Consider the following 11,441-nt stretch of genomic DNA (forward strand, 5'->3'; position numbering starts at 1 on the left):
CCAGGTTCGTTCACCTGCTCCTTCCTTCAGTTCCGTGCTCGTTCACTCATTCTTTCATTCATTCCTGTGCTCATTCCTTCACTCCCTTGTTCACTTGCTCGCACACTCATTCATGCAAGTATTTGTTCTTTTGCTTGCTCATTCATTCACTCATTCATATATTCACTCACTCACACGTGTTTATTCATTTGCTCATTCATTCACTTACAATCCATCTACTGGTACAGCAGTCAAACATATGACCTAGTCTTCTAGTATTTACAGTGCCCAGGCAGTCGGCAATATGTATCGAATCAAGGCCCACGGTTAAGGAGCTCAAGGTCCACTGGGGAAGCAGGCAGGCAAGTGTGGCTCTGGCTGTAACAGAGGAGGTGGTGAGAACTCATGGGGCTACAAGTCTGCTGCTCTTAAGACCTTATTTCTCTCTCTCTCTCTTTAAACTTTTTTAAAAATTAGGTAAAAGTCACATGACAGGGTTTCCCTGGTGACGCAGTGGTTGAGAGTCCGCCTGCCGATGCAGGGGACGCAGGTTCGTGCCCCGGTCCGGGAGGATCCCACGTGCCGCGGAGCGGCTGGGCCTGTGAGCCATGGTCGCTGAGCCTACGCGTCCGGAGCCTGTGCTCCGCAACGGGAGAGGCCACAGCACTGAGAGGCCCGCGTACCGCTTAAAAAAAAAAAAAAAAAAAGTCACATGACAAAAAAGTACCATTTTAAAGTGTACAGTTCGGTGGCATTCAGTTGGCAACCATCACCTGTATTTAGTTCCAAGACATTTTCATCACTTCAAAGGGAAATCCATACCCATTGGGCTGCCACTCCCCATCCTCCCCTCCCCCCAGTGCCTGGCAACCATGGACCTGCTTTCTGTTTGCGACCTTAGCTCTTGAAGTCACAGGTGGCACCTGAGCCAACCCAGCCTCCATTTCTGGGGGAGCAAAAGGAGAGCAAGTTTCTCAGGGGACACAGCCCTATATGTCATTTACCTGCAGTGAATGCACAGATCTAAAGTTTGAGTTTTGACAGATTTATACACCTGTCCATAAGCCAAGAAGGTTCCTGCCTGCCCCTTCTGAGGCAGCCCCCTCTCTCCCGGGGCAGCCGCTCTTCCGATTTTTCACTATAGATTATTGTGCCTCTTCCTGAACGTTACGTGAATGGAATCATACAGTATATGCTTTTGTTTCTGGCTTCTTAATCTCAGCACAAGGTCTTGGAGATTCATCCCTGTTGATGGTGTATCAGAAGTTTGTTCCTTTTTTATTGTCCAGTAGTATTCCGTGATACGGATGCACCACAGTTTGTATATCTGAATGTCTGGGCTGTTTCTGGTCTTTCAGCCCTGCATCTTGAGGGAAAACTCTGGCCCCGGGCTCCTTGCCTACCACCACCCACACCACCATTGGGCAGGGAGGGGAGATGTATACGTTCAGGCTCCCCAACTGTCCAGGAGAAGGAAGGCAGCAGAATTTCTGAGCAGTTAGGAGCAGAGGGTTGGGAGTCACACGGATCTCTACTCCACACCTGGCTCTCCACTTGCCAGCTGTGTGGGCTTAGCCAGGGGACCGAACCCTCTCTGTGCCTCAGTTTCTTCATCTGTAAATTGAGTTCGCGATAGCACCCACCTCGTGGGATTGTTGGGCAGGGGAACATGAGATGGTGTATGAAAGGGATGCAGCACAGCACCTGGCACATAGAAGGTGCTCAAGAAATAACAGCTAAGAAGCAAGAATCTCTGCCCGTTTGCATGGGAGCTGAAGCACATGTCTGAAATCCAGGCTTAGGCAGACCAGATTATGAAGAGCTACCCACCCTCCAAGCTGGGGCCTTACTTGGGCATTTTAACTGTGTTGCCCCACACTCTTTTCCATGGAAGATTTTGGTATTTCACCTCCAGGAAATGTAGGTTTCTAAAACCTCCTCTAGATCTCCTGTCACTCTTTTTTGGAGCTGTTTATTCCTATAGAGCAGGAAAACAATCAGACCTCATTCACCTGTTCCCTCAGATAGCCCATGTCTCAGGGTAACAGCCGAGAAATCACAGCATCTCCATAATCAGTGCAAGTAGATTAGGATTTAAAAAAAATACAAATCGGAAGCAGCCTCTGATGACTTCATGAGACTGAACAAGCCTGTGAGGAGTCACGGACTCTTGCCCCTGTTCATTTGTTCATTTAACAAGCCTTTATTGAGCCCCTCCAGCATCCCACGCCCCTTGGAGGGAAGGAGAGGGCCCACTGGAACATCAGTGGCAGGTGGCAGGCACGAGCCTCAGTTTCCTTATCTGCCAGTAGTGCCTGCAGTGAGCTGGTTGACAGGGAGCAGCTAGCACAGGTGCCACGGGGCAATGTTCACAATTACAGGCAGATGGGGAAATGAGATTAGAAGGAATGCTATCTCTCCGTGATGGGATCATAGGTGAATTCCACTTCTTTCTTTATTACCTCTATGAGTTATCTTTTTTAATATATATGTAAAAAACCTTTTATAATCAGAAAGGGCAATAAAGTTATTTTTCTTTCTAAAGGTTATATGAGATAATGGAGAGGTTACTGACATGTGATCAAGACTCAATAAATGTTTCCTTCCCAGGGAAAGAGGAAATTGACATTGATTGCATCGGGGTAAAGGGGATATGGGTGTTTTTCTTCTTCTTTTTTTTCCCCCAAGTTATCAACAATGATTTATAATCAGAAAAAAAAAGTTATAATAAAAATAAGAAGAAAGCGAAACAGTCATGATTTTGTACGGTTTGAGCCTGGGTAATAGATACTCTGCTGTTGCCGGCACAACATGAGAACCAAAGAAATCCCACCATAAAGGGGGTCCCTCCCTCCCAGTTGCTGGAAGAACTGGGCTTCTGAGGGTGGTGTCCACAGTACCAAGTGGATAAATAAAAAGCAACTGATGTTAGTGTCATGCAAATTCCTCTGGCTTCCTTTTCCTCAGTAGGAACAAGGGGGTAACATAGTTCCCTCAGAGGGTCTCAGCTGTGAAACTTCAGAATAGGGACCTCTCATCCCTCCCTCACCTCTCTCAGACCACACTGGATAGACCCTCAACACCAAGCTCAAGCAGCATCTGGGGAAGGTTGTCAAGTTTAGGATGCCCGGTTACATTTGAATTTCAGAAAAATGATGAATAATCTCTTTAGTACAAGTATACCCCATGCAATAGTTGTGACATTGTTATAAAAGAATTTGTTTTCCTTTTTTAATTTTGATTTTATATTGGAGTATAGTTGATTTACAATGTTGTGTTAGTTTCAGGCGTAAGGCAAAGTGATTCATTTATACATATATCCATTCTTTTTCAGATTCTTTTCCCATATAGGTTATTACAGAATCTTGGGTAGAGAAGAATTTGTTGTTTATCTGAAATTCAAATGTAACATGGCATCCTATATTTTATCTGGCAACCCTCATCTGGGAAGTGTCCTCCGCATCTGGTGGGACAGGGGTGCACTGTATTTGCCCTGGAACTTCAGCCAAAATTAAGTCTCAGAAACAAAAAGAGCTTCGTAGGCCTTGCCTATTTCTCTTACCTGATGAAACTGTGCTTTCAGCCCAGCATTCCTCCTGCAGGGGGGTCCAGCTGCAGCAGAGAGCGCTGCTTCTCTGTGGCCAGACCCTCAGGTGCCCCCTCTTGTGACATTCAGTCTTTCCTCAAGATAGGACGACTTAGCCCCTTTTAGATAAAGAATCCAGGGCTTGGAGAAGGGAAGTGACTTGCTTGTGAGTGGCAGAGCCAGGATTAGAACCTTTAGTTCAGTGGTTCTCAGCCTTGGCTGTACATTGAGGTCACCTGGGGGGCTCTGAAAACCCCACTTCCCGGGTTGCACCCAGACCGATTAGATCAGAACCTCAGGGAGGTGGTGGGGGGGGGGGTTGTGGCTCCCAGGCATTCAGATTTCTTAAAGGCTCCTCGGGTGATCCCAGGGTGCAGCCCGGATTGTGATCACAATGATCCTCTTTGCATGGGTGCCTGTCCCTCCTCCCTGCCTGGTATCAGGCTGAGCTCTTCAGACCTCTCAGTTCAGGGCATGGTATCATCACACAAGCCCCTTCTCTTGTTTTGACTCTTCTGCTTCATCTCCGATCCCCGCTCCCATTCGCGCCTTTCCCTGCCCAGATAAGCGTCACTCTGATGTTTGGCAGCCCTTGGGCGTGTGTATCTTTTAAAAATATGTAGAGGGTTTCCCTGGTGGCGCAGTGGTTGAGAGTCCGCCTGCCGATGCAGGGGACGTGGGTGCGTGCCCCGGTCCGGGAAGATCCCACATGCCACGGAGCGGCTGGGCCCGTGAGCCATGGCCGCTGAGCCTGCGCGTCCGGAGCCTGTGCTCCGCAATGGGAGAGGCCACAACAGTGAGAGGCCCGCGTACCACAAAAAAAAAAAAAAAAAAAAAAAAATGTAGAGCTGTTTTGTATGCATAGGTAGATGGTATTGTGCTAAGGATCTTATTCTAGTTTTCTTTTTTCACTTGCCCCATTTTAAGATTTATCCGTATCTGTCTCTCTGCTTCCTTGTTCTCTAATGGCTTCCTGCTTTGATGGACACCTGGGTTGCCCCCATGCAAACTGCATTGCTTGATACATTCTCCCACAGGGCTGCCCTGTGGCTGCTAGTTTACTGTTCTCAGGGGCATCGACCAGGATGGGCTTACTGGGGCCTGGAGTGGTCCATCCTGAGAGCCTTGATTTCTCTGGATGCTCCAAGTTACTTTCTGCTGATTTTAGTAGTTCTTGGACCCAGGAGAAGAAGGTTCAGCTGGGTCATGCACACCTCTCCTGGCTCCTTTTTCTCCAAGGAAGCCCTTTCCCAGAGCTCTGGAATGCAGGCCCCATGCTGTCCTGAGGCAGCCCTGTCCCTCTTCCAGGCAGCTCACTAGTGGTCAGTGTCGTGGCCTCATTATCCTTCCTCTGTCGAGCAGTAGAAGGCTGGTCAGATTGAACATGGAATGCCAGCCCAAGGCCATGGCATTGCAGGCTATGCTGTCAGAAACCTTTGGTTGCAAGTGACAGAAACCAGTTCAATCTCACTCAAGCAAAAAAAAAAAAAAGGGTGGGGGGGTACGTGGGAATTAATGTCTTCTGTGACTGAAAATTCCAGGGAACAGCTCCCTGTTAGACTGGCTTGATGCAGAGGCCCAAGAAATAGCACCCAGAATATTGGCCGGCCTTTATTTCTTGCTCAGCTGTAGTCTTTGTTGGTGTCATCCTCCACCAGGCTGTCCCTCTGGGTTGGGGGCAAGGCCACCAGCAGCTCCAGTCCCATGTCCCACGAACTAGCAGGAGAGCTGCTTTCCCACAAGGTCTAGCTAAAATCTCAAGATCTAACCTCGTTGATCTCCATGGCTAGAGGGATGGGATAGAGTGACTGGCCAAGTTAAGACTCCCTCCTCAAGGCAATGAGTGGAAATGGGGCAGGGGGAGTTCCCTCGAAAGAATAGCTGGGTGCTGAGACCAGAAGAAGCAGGGATTGGGTGCCTGATAGCCAGCAACAGTGGCTCTCCAAAGGCCTCATAAGGGAGTCATTAACCCCCCTTGAAAGCCTTGAGCCCTTTCGTTAATTTATTGGACCTACTCTGTGCCAGACACCACGCTGAGGGCTGTACCTGGGTGATGTCTTCTGGTCCTCACAAGAACCCTGTCATCCCCATCGGCAGATCCAGCATGGATGGATAACTTGGCCAGGGTCACCTAACAGCTGGTGGTTCTAGAGTCAGTATCTGTTCACCAGTGTTATGAACAAACTGCTTGATAAAGACTTGAAGTTGTAGATCGAAAGCAGAGCCTGCAGGTCTGAGTGCATCTCTCCATGCTGCAGATAAGGAAACAGAGGCCCAGAGAGGGGCAGGGATTTGCCTGAGGTCACCCAGCTGATCAGTGGCTGTGGTGGGCAAGGGGCTTTGGTCCAGGACCCGAGAGGTGCCTTGGCCTGGGACCTGTGAGCGCCCACATCAGGCAGGGAGGAGCGGCTTCAGCTGGCTTCATCCGGAGCCCCACTGGGGAGCAGCAGAGGGTAATCGGCTTTTGCAGTTAATGTTTTCTTTACAAACAGCCCAGATCAGCGCCCAGCTCCCAGCCCCACAGTAAGGCATTTGCCTGGTAGGGTACCCCGAAGGCTTATCCTTTCCCAGTCAGGAGTGAGAGCTCCAGTCTGTGGCCACGTCCTACTAGGGGCCCCTAAAGGCCCACTCTGTGCCGGGCATGACACCAGGCCCGTGGTTATTCCTTCCACAGCGCTGCCATTCGTCCTCCCCATGGGCCTGTGAGGCAGGTGTGAAACTCCCCAAATTGCAGAAGGAAGCTGAGGTCACAAACCGCACTGGCCAGGGACCAGCTGAGGTCTGTCTGCCCTGGTCCAGTCTTCTCTGATTGGCAGCAGGGAGGCATCTGGAAAAGCCCGGGCTCAGTGCCCAACATCCTCACCTTCTCTTCTCAATCCCAACACCCCTGCCTTTCTGCCTGCCCTCTTGTGGCCATGGTAGAAGGAGCTCTGCTCCTGTCCCCTCTGCCTGTTCAGGGGCATTCTCCTGTCATTTGTCCCTTTCTCCAGCCTGTCTTTCCCTCTCCACAGAATCATCCCCATGAGCACATACAAGTGTTCTGGTAGCTCCCATCTTTAAAAGAAACTGCCCTTGACAATCTCTTCCACAGGCTACTACCATTTCTCTGCTCTCCTTCAGAGAGAAACTTTCTCAAAAGTGATGTCTATACCACCCCCTCCCATTTCCCTCTTCAGCTCAACCCAGTGAACTTTTTTTTAAATATTTTTTAAATTATTTTTTAAAAAAATTATTTATTTTATTTATTTTTGGCTGTGTTGGGTCTTCGTTGCTGCGCACCAGCTTTCTCTAGTTGCGGCGAGCGGGGGCTACTCTTTGTTGCGGTGCGCGGGCTTCTCATTGGGTGGCTTCTCTTGTGGCAGAGCACGGGCTCTAGGAACGCAGGCTTCAGTAGTTGTGGCACATGGGCTCAGTAGTTGTGGCTCACGGGCTCTAGAGCACAGGCTCAGTAGTTGTGGCACACGGGCTTAGTTGCTCCGGGGCATGTGGGATCTTCCCAGACCAGGGCTCGAATCCATGTTCCCTGCATTGGCAGGTGGATTCTTAACCACTGCGCCACCAGGGAAGCCCTCCTTCTTACTTTTAAATCATATACTACAACATGCACGTAGAAAAGTGCCTAAACAACCGTAGAATTTAACAAACAAATGAGGCAAGGCCATTTCTCTCATCTACTCTTTCTCCAGATGATATGAGCCTGTCGCTGGGCCTTGAGTCCCATCTCTAAGCTGTTGGCTCCCGAATCCATATTCCCAGCCCTGACACCTCCCCTGAACTCCAGAGTTCCCTCCGCCTACTCACATCTCCTTCTGGCGTCCGAGAGGCTTCCCACGTGGAACACGTTCACACAGCCATCCCTGTTGTCTGTGGATGGTACCACCCACGTGGTGCCTCAGCCGGAACCTCCGGGGTCATGCTGGACTCCTCTTTTCCTCCCCCGGCAATCATTCCGTCAGCGTGTCCTGTCACTTCTGCCTCCAGGACACGGCCCAAAGCAGTCCTTCTGAGACACCGAAGTGACTGATGGAGGGTCCCCTCTGTCTCCAGTTCTTCCAGTCTTCATTGTCATCTTCACACACAGATGGTTTCTCTTGGGGCATAAATTCTGCTTTACCTCCAGGCCCAGACATAGTGGACCTGAGAGAGCCAGGGAAGAGAAAGAAAGGGAAGAACTGAGCTCCATCCCAGGCCAGAGGCAGGCCCTGGAGGTGGCCCAGGGAGAGTGGGAGGTCAGGGCACCCATCCCAGCCATTCCAGCCTCCGCGCGCCTGGCCTCGGACTGCTGCTGCATGATGGTGCTTGGTGGGTGATCGTGGGGCGGTGGAGGGGGGTACTTGTTGGACCCTTCCTCTCAGAGATATTAGGTCCCTGGGGACCACAACTCCGCTTGGCCTGAGGCTGGGTCCCCATGCTGGGCAGCTGTAAGAGTTGAACAAGGACAGCTGGATTTTGGAGGCAGCGTTGCTTGTCATAAGGAGCCCGGCTTTGGAGCTGCGTAGCCTGAGATGGAATCCCATTTCCGTCACCGCTGGCTGTGTGACCTTGAATAACTCACTTCATCTCTCAACGCTTCGGTGTTTTCCCACTGTGAAACGTGCCCATTTTGCAGAGCCGCGTGGCATAGTGGTAAGGATTGAGAAAGGTAATGAGTGCATGGAGGTGCTTCTGGTAGGCGCTCAAGTAAATGGTTGTGTATACTTTCATCAGGTCCAGGGAGTGCATTTGGAGACGGGTCGCAGGTTAGAGCCAGGAAGTTCTGATAAGCTTCCTTGATGGCCTCTTGATGTGGCTGGATTTCTGCCTGTAGCCAGCTGGCTGATTCTCCATAGAGAAGCTTTGAGAGGTAGATTCTGAAGGGTCGGGCCTAGGCCAGCACTCTGCTATCTTGGGCCTGTCTCAATCAGGGACAATGCCTGATAGGGACGAAGCTCCTTATATAAAGGAAGGAGACCCAAGCTTTTCCAAGGGGCTGCTGTGTGCCAGGTCCCAGGTTAAGTGCTGTCACATACTCTGTAACACCAGCCTCAAAAACATACCAAGCTTTCACCGCCTCAGAGACTTCACACATGCTGTTCCCTCTGCCTGAAATGCTTACTCTCCACCTCCCAGCCACCACTCCCTCAGCCTTCGTGTCATAGCTCCGTGATCAGAGACTGGGCTGTTCTGACCCACTCTCAGGCCCCACTTCTGACCAAGTCCCCCTTTGACACACACAGAGAATCCCAGTTCTATCACTTCCTGGCTGTGTGACTTGGAGTAACTCACCTTGCCTCTCAGAGTCTGAGTTCCCCACTGGAATGTGCCCGTCTTTCAGAGCATCGTGAGACGGCAGCTCTTGGTGGCAGTCATCACAGTCTGGAAGAAGAGTTAGTTTTCTGTCAGTTGCTTCATTAAATTCTGTCTCTCCCACGGCAATGAGAGCTCCATGGACCCAGAGGCCATGCCTGCTTGTTCTCCTCTTCAGCCAGTGCCCAGCACAGTGCTTGGCACATGGCAAGTGCTCTATGCATTTTGTTAATAGATGTTTAAGGAATAACGATAATTACCATGTTTTGAGCACTTTGTGCCATGCTCTGTGCTAGACCACCGGTCCCCAACCTTTTTGACACCAGGGACTGGTTTCGTGGAAGACAATTTTTCCACGGACCGGGTGGGAGGGGGATGGTTTCCGGATGATTCAAGTGCATTGATTGATTATGGTCTCTGTGCAGTCAAACCTCTCTGCTAATGATAATGTGTATTTGCAGCCGCTCCCCAGCACTTGCGTCACCGCCTTGGCTCCACCTCAGATCATCAGGCATTAGATTCTCACAAGGAGTGTGCAACCTAAATCCCTCGCGTGTGCAGTTCAGAGTAGGGTTGGCGCTCCTATGAGAATCTAATGCCGCCGCTGATCTGACGGGAGGCAGAGCTCAGGTGGTAATGTGAGCGATGGGGAGCGGCTGTAAATACAGAGGAAGCTTCGCTCGCTTGCCCTCTGCTCACCTCCTGCTGTGCGGCCTGGTTCCTAACAGGCCATGGGGACTGATAGCAGGTCCGTGGCCCGGGGGTTGAGACCCCTGTGCTAGACTCTTTATAAAAGCATCTAATTTAATCTCTATAACAACATGGGTGGGTGGGAGTGTGGGGGGCAGGTATCATCATGATTCCATTTTCTTAAAAAATTTTATTTTATTTTTTTATACAGCAGGTTATTAGTTATCTATTTTATACATATTAGTGTATACATGTCAATCCCAATCTCCCAATTCATCACACCACCACCACCGCCCCCGCCCCCACCCCTTCCCCCTCTTGGTGTCCATACGTTTGTTCTCTACAGCTGTGTCTCAATTTCTGCCCTGCAAACCGGTTCATCTGTACCATTTTTCTAGGTTCCACATATATGCGTTAATATATGATATTTAAGCTGAGGAAGCTGAGACTTCAAGAGGTAAAGTGACTTACCTAAAGTCACATAGCCAAGAAGGGCTGAGGCCAAGACTCGAACCTAAGTGTACCCATCTCCAAGCCATGCTCTCAATTAGGATGCTATACTGAAGGACAGGCTCTTACGTGGAGCTGTTAGGGGCCAGGAGGAAGAGCTTTGGGGGTGGGGGACAGAAGCAGAGTGTGTTGGCAAGAGCAGAGGCCCACGGCAAGCCATGGCTAATGCCTTTAGGCTTGGCCTCACAGGATGACTGTGGTAGGGCAGCGAGCCCTGGGAAAATGCATTACGCCAAGAGGCTCCCAGAAACACCCACTTGTCTAAAATGCCTTTTCAAAAAAAGTGCTTGTTTTAGTCTACTTTTATTCATGTTTTTTTTCTGATTACAAAATCAGTGCATGTTCATTAGCGAAAAATGAGAAAATCTGAAAACCATAAAGAAGGAAATTTCCACCCAGAGATAACCGCCCTCAAATTTCTATGTATTTCCTTCCTATATCTTTCCTCTGTATCCCATGCATACATTTCCCACATAATTCGAATCAAATCATATATTCGGTTTTGTATCCTCAGCTGTTCATTTAATATTATATCACGGGCATTTTCCCCCCATTGTTACATATTAATTGAAAACTTGATTTTTCAAAATATTGGGGTTTTTGATGATAAAACTTTGCAGTGTATATGTTTACTGTAGAAAAGTTGGAAAATACAGAAAAATCTGAAGAAAATCCCTCATAACCTCACCCACCTGAGAGATAATGACCATTAACATTTTGTTGTATGTCTCTCTAGAACTTGATTTCCTATGCACATATAGTATTATAGACAGATACATACAGACACATGCACACATGCATACTTTTTAAAAGGACCAAACTGAAATCCTGCTTCTTCCCTCAGGTTATGGGGAAGCATCCACTAACGCAAGACAAACTCAAATGTCCACAGATCCCAAGCAAGTAGTTGAGATGGGTGAAGGGGCCAGCTCAGGGCCATGGGGAAGGAGAGCAAACCACCTCAGCAAAAGGGCAAGCTGTAACCCATCGATGACAGGCGAGAATTCAGGTCCTGTGTCACTAGACCTGATTTTCCAAGAGAGGCTATAAATCCAGTGTAAAGTGAATCTCCTGACTCTTAAATACTGGCCACTAGTTCAAAAAATATTTTGAAAGACCAAGGGGTGATTTATTCAACAAACCCCTGGAAGGGGAAAAAAGAAGAGGCAACCATAGCTTAAAAGAGGCCAGTGACAATGAGTGGGCTTTATTTGGACCTTCATTCAAAGAAACTGGGAACAAAGCATATTCTCACACACAATAAAGAAGTCTTTAAATTTTAGAGAGACATACTGAAATTTTTTGAGATAAAATGGCATGTCTAGGATTTGCTTCAAAATAATATAGGAGGGAGAACTGATGGGGGCATCAGTGAAACAAGATTGGCCAT

At 49.0% G+C, this 11,441-nt stretch overlaps 1 protein-coding gene across 3 annotated transcripts in view; it reads left to right on the top strand.

Annotated features, from left to right (window-relative positions):
- NEURL1B (neuralized E3 ubiquitin protein ligase 1B) overlaps positions 1-11,441 on the top strand; it is a 40,498-nt gene that overhangs the window by 19,218 nt on the left and 9,839 nt on the right. The window lies entirely within an intron of this gene.

The sequence above is a fragment of the Tursiops truncatus genome, chromosome 3, assembly GCF_011762595.2.
Source record: "Tursiops truncatus isolate mTurTru1 chromosome 3, mTurTru1.mat.Y, whole genome shotgun sequence".
Classification (NCBI taxonomy): domain Eukaryota; kingdom Metazoa; phylum Chordata; class Mammalia; order Artiodactyla; family Delphinidae; genus Tursiops; species Tursiops truncatus.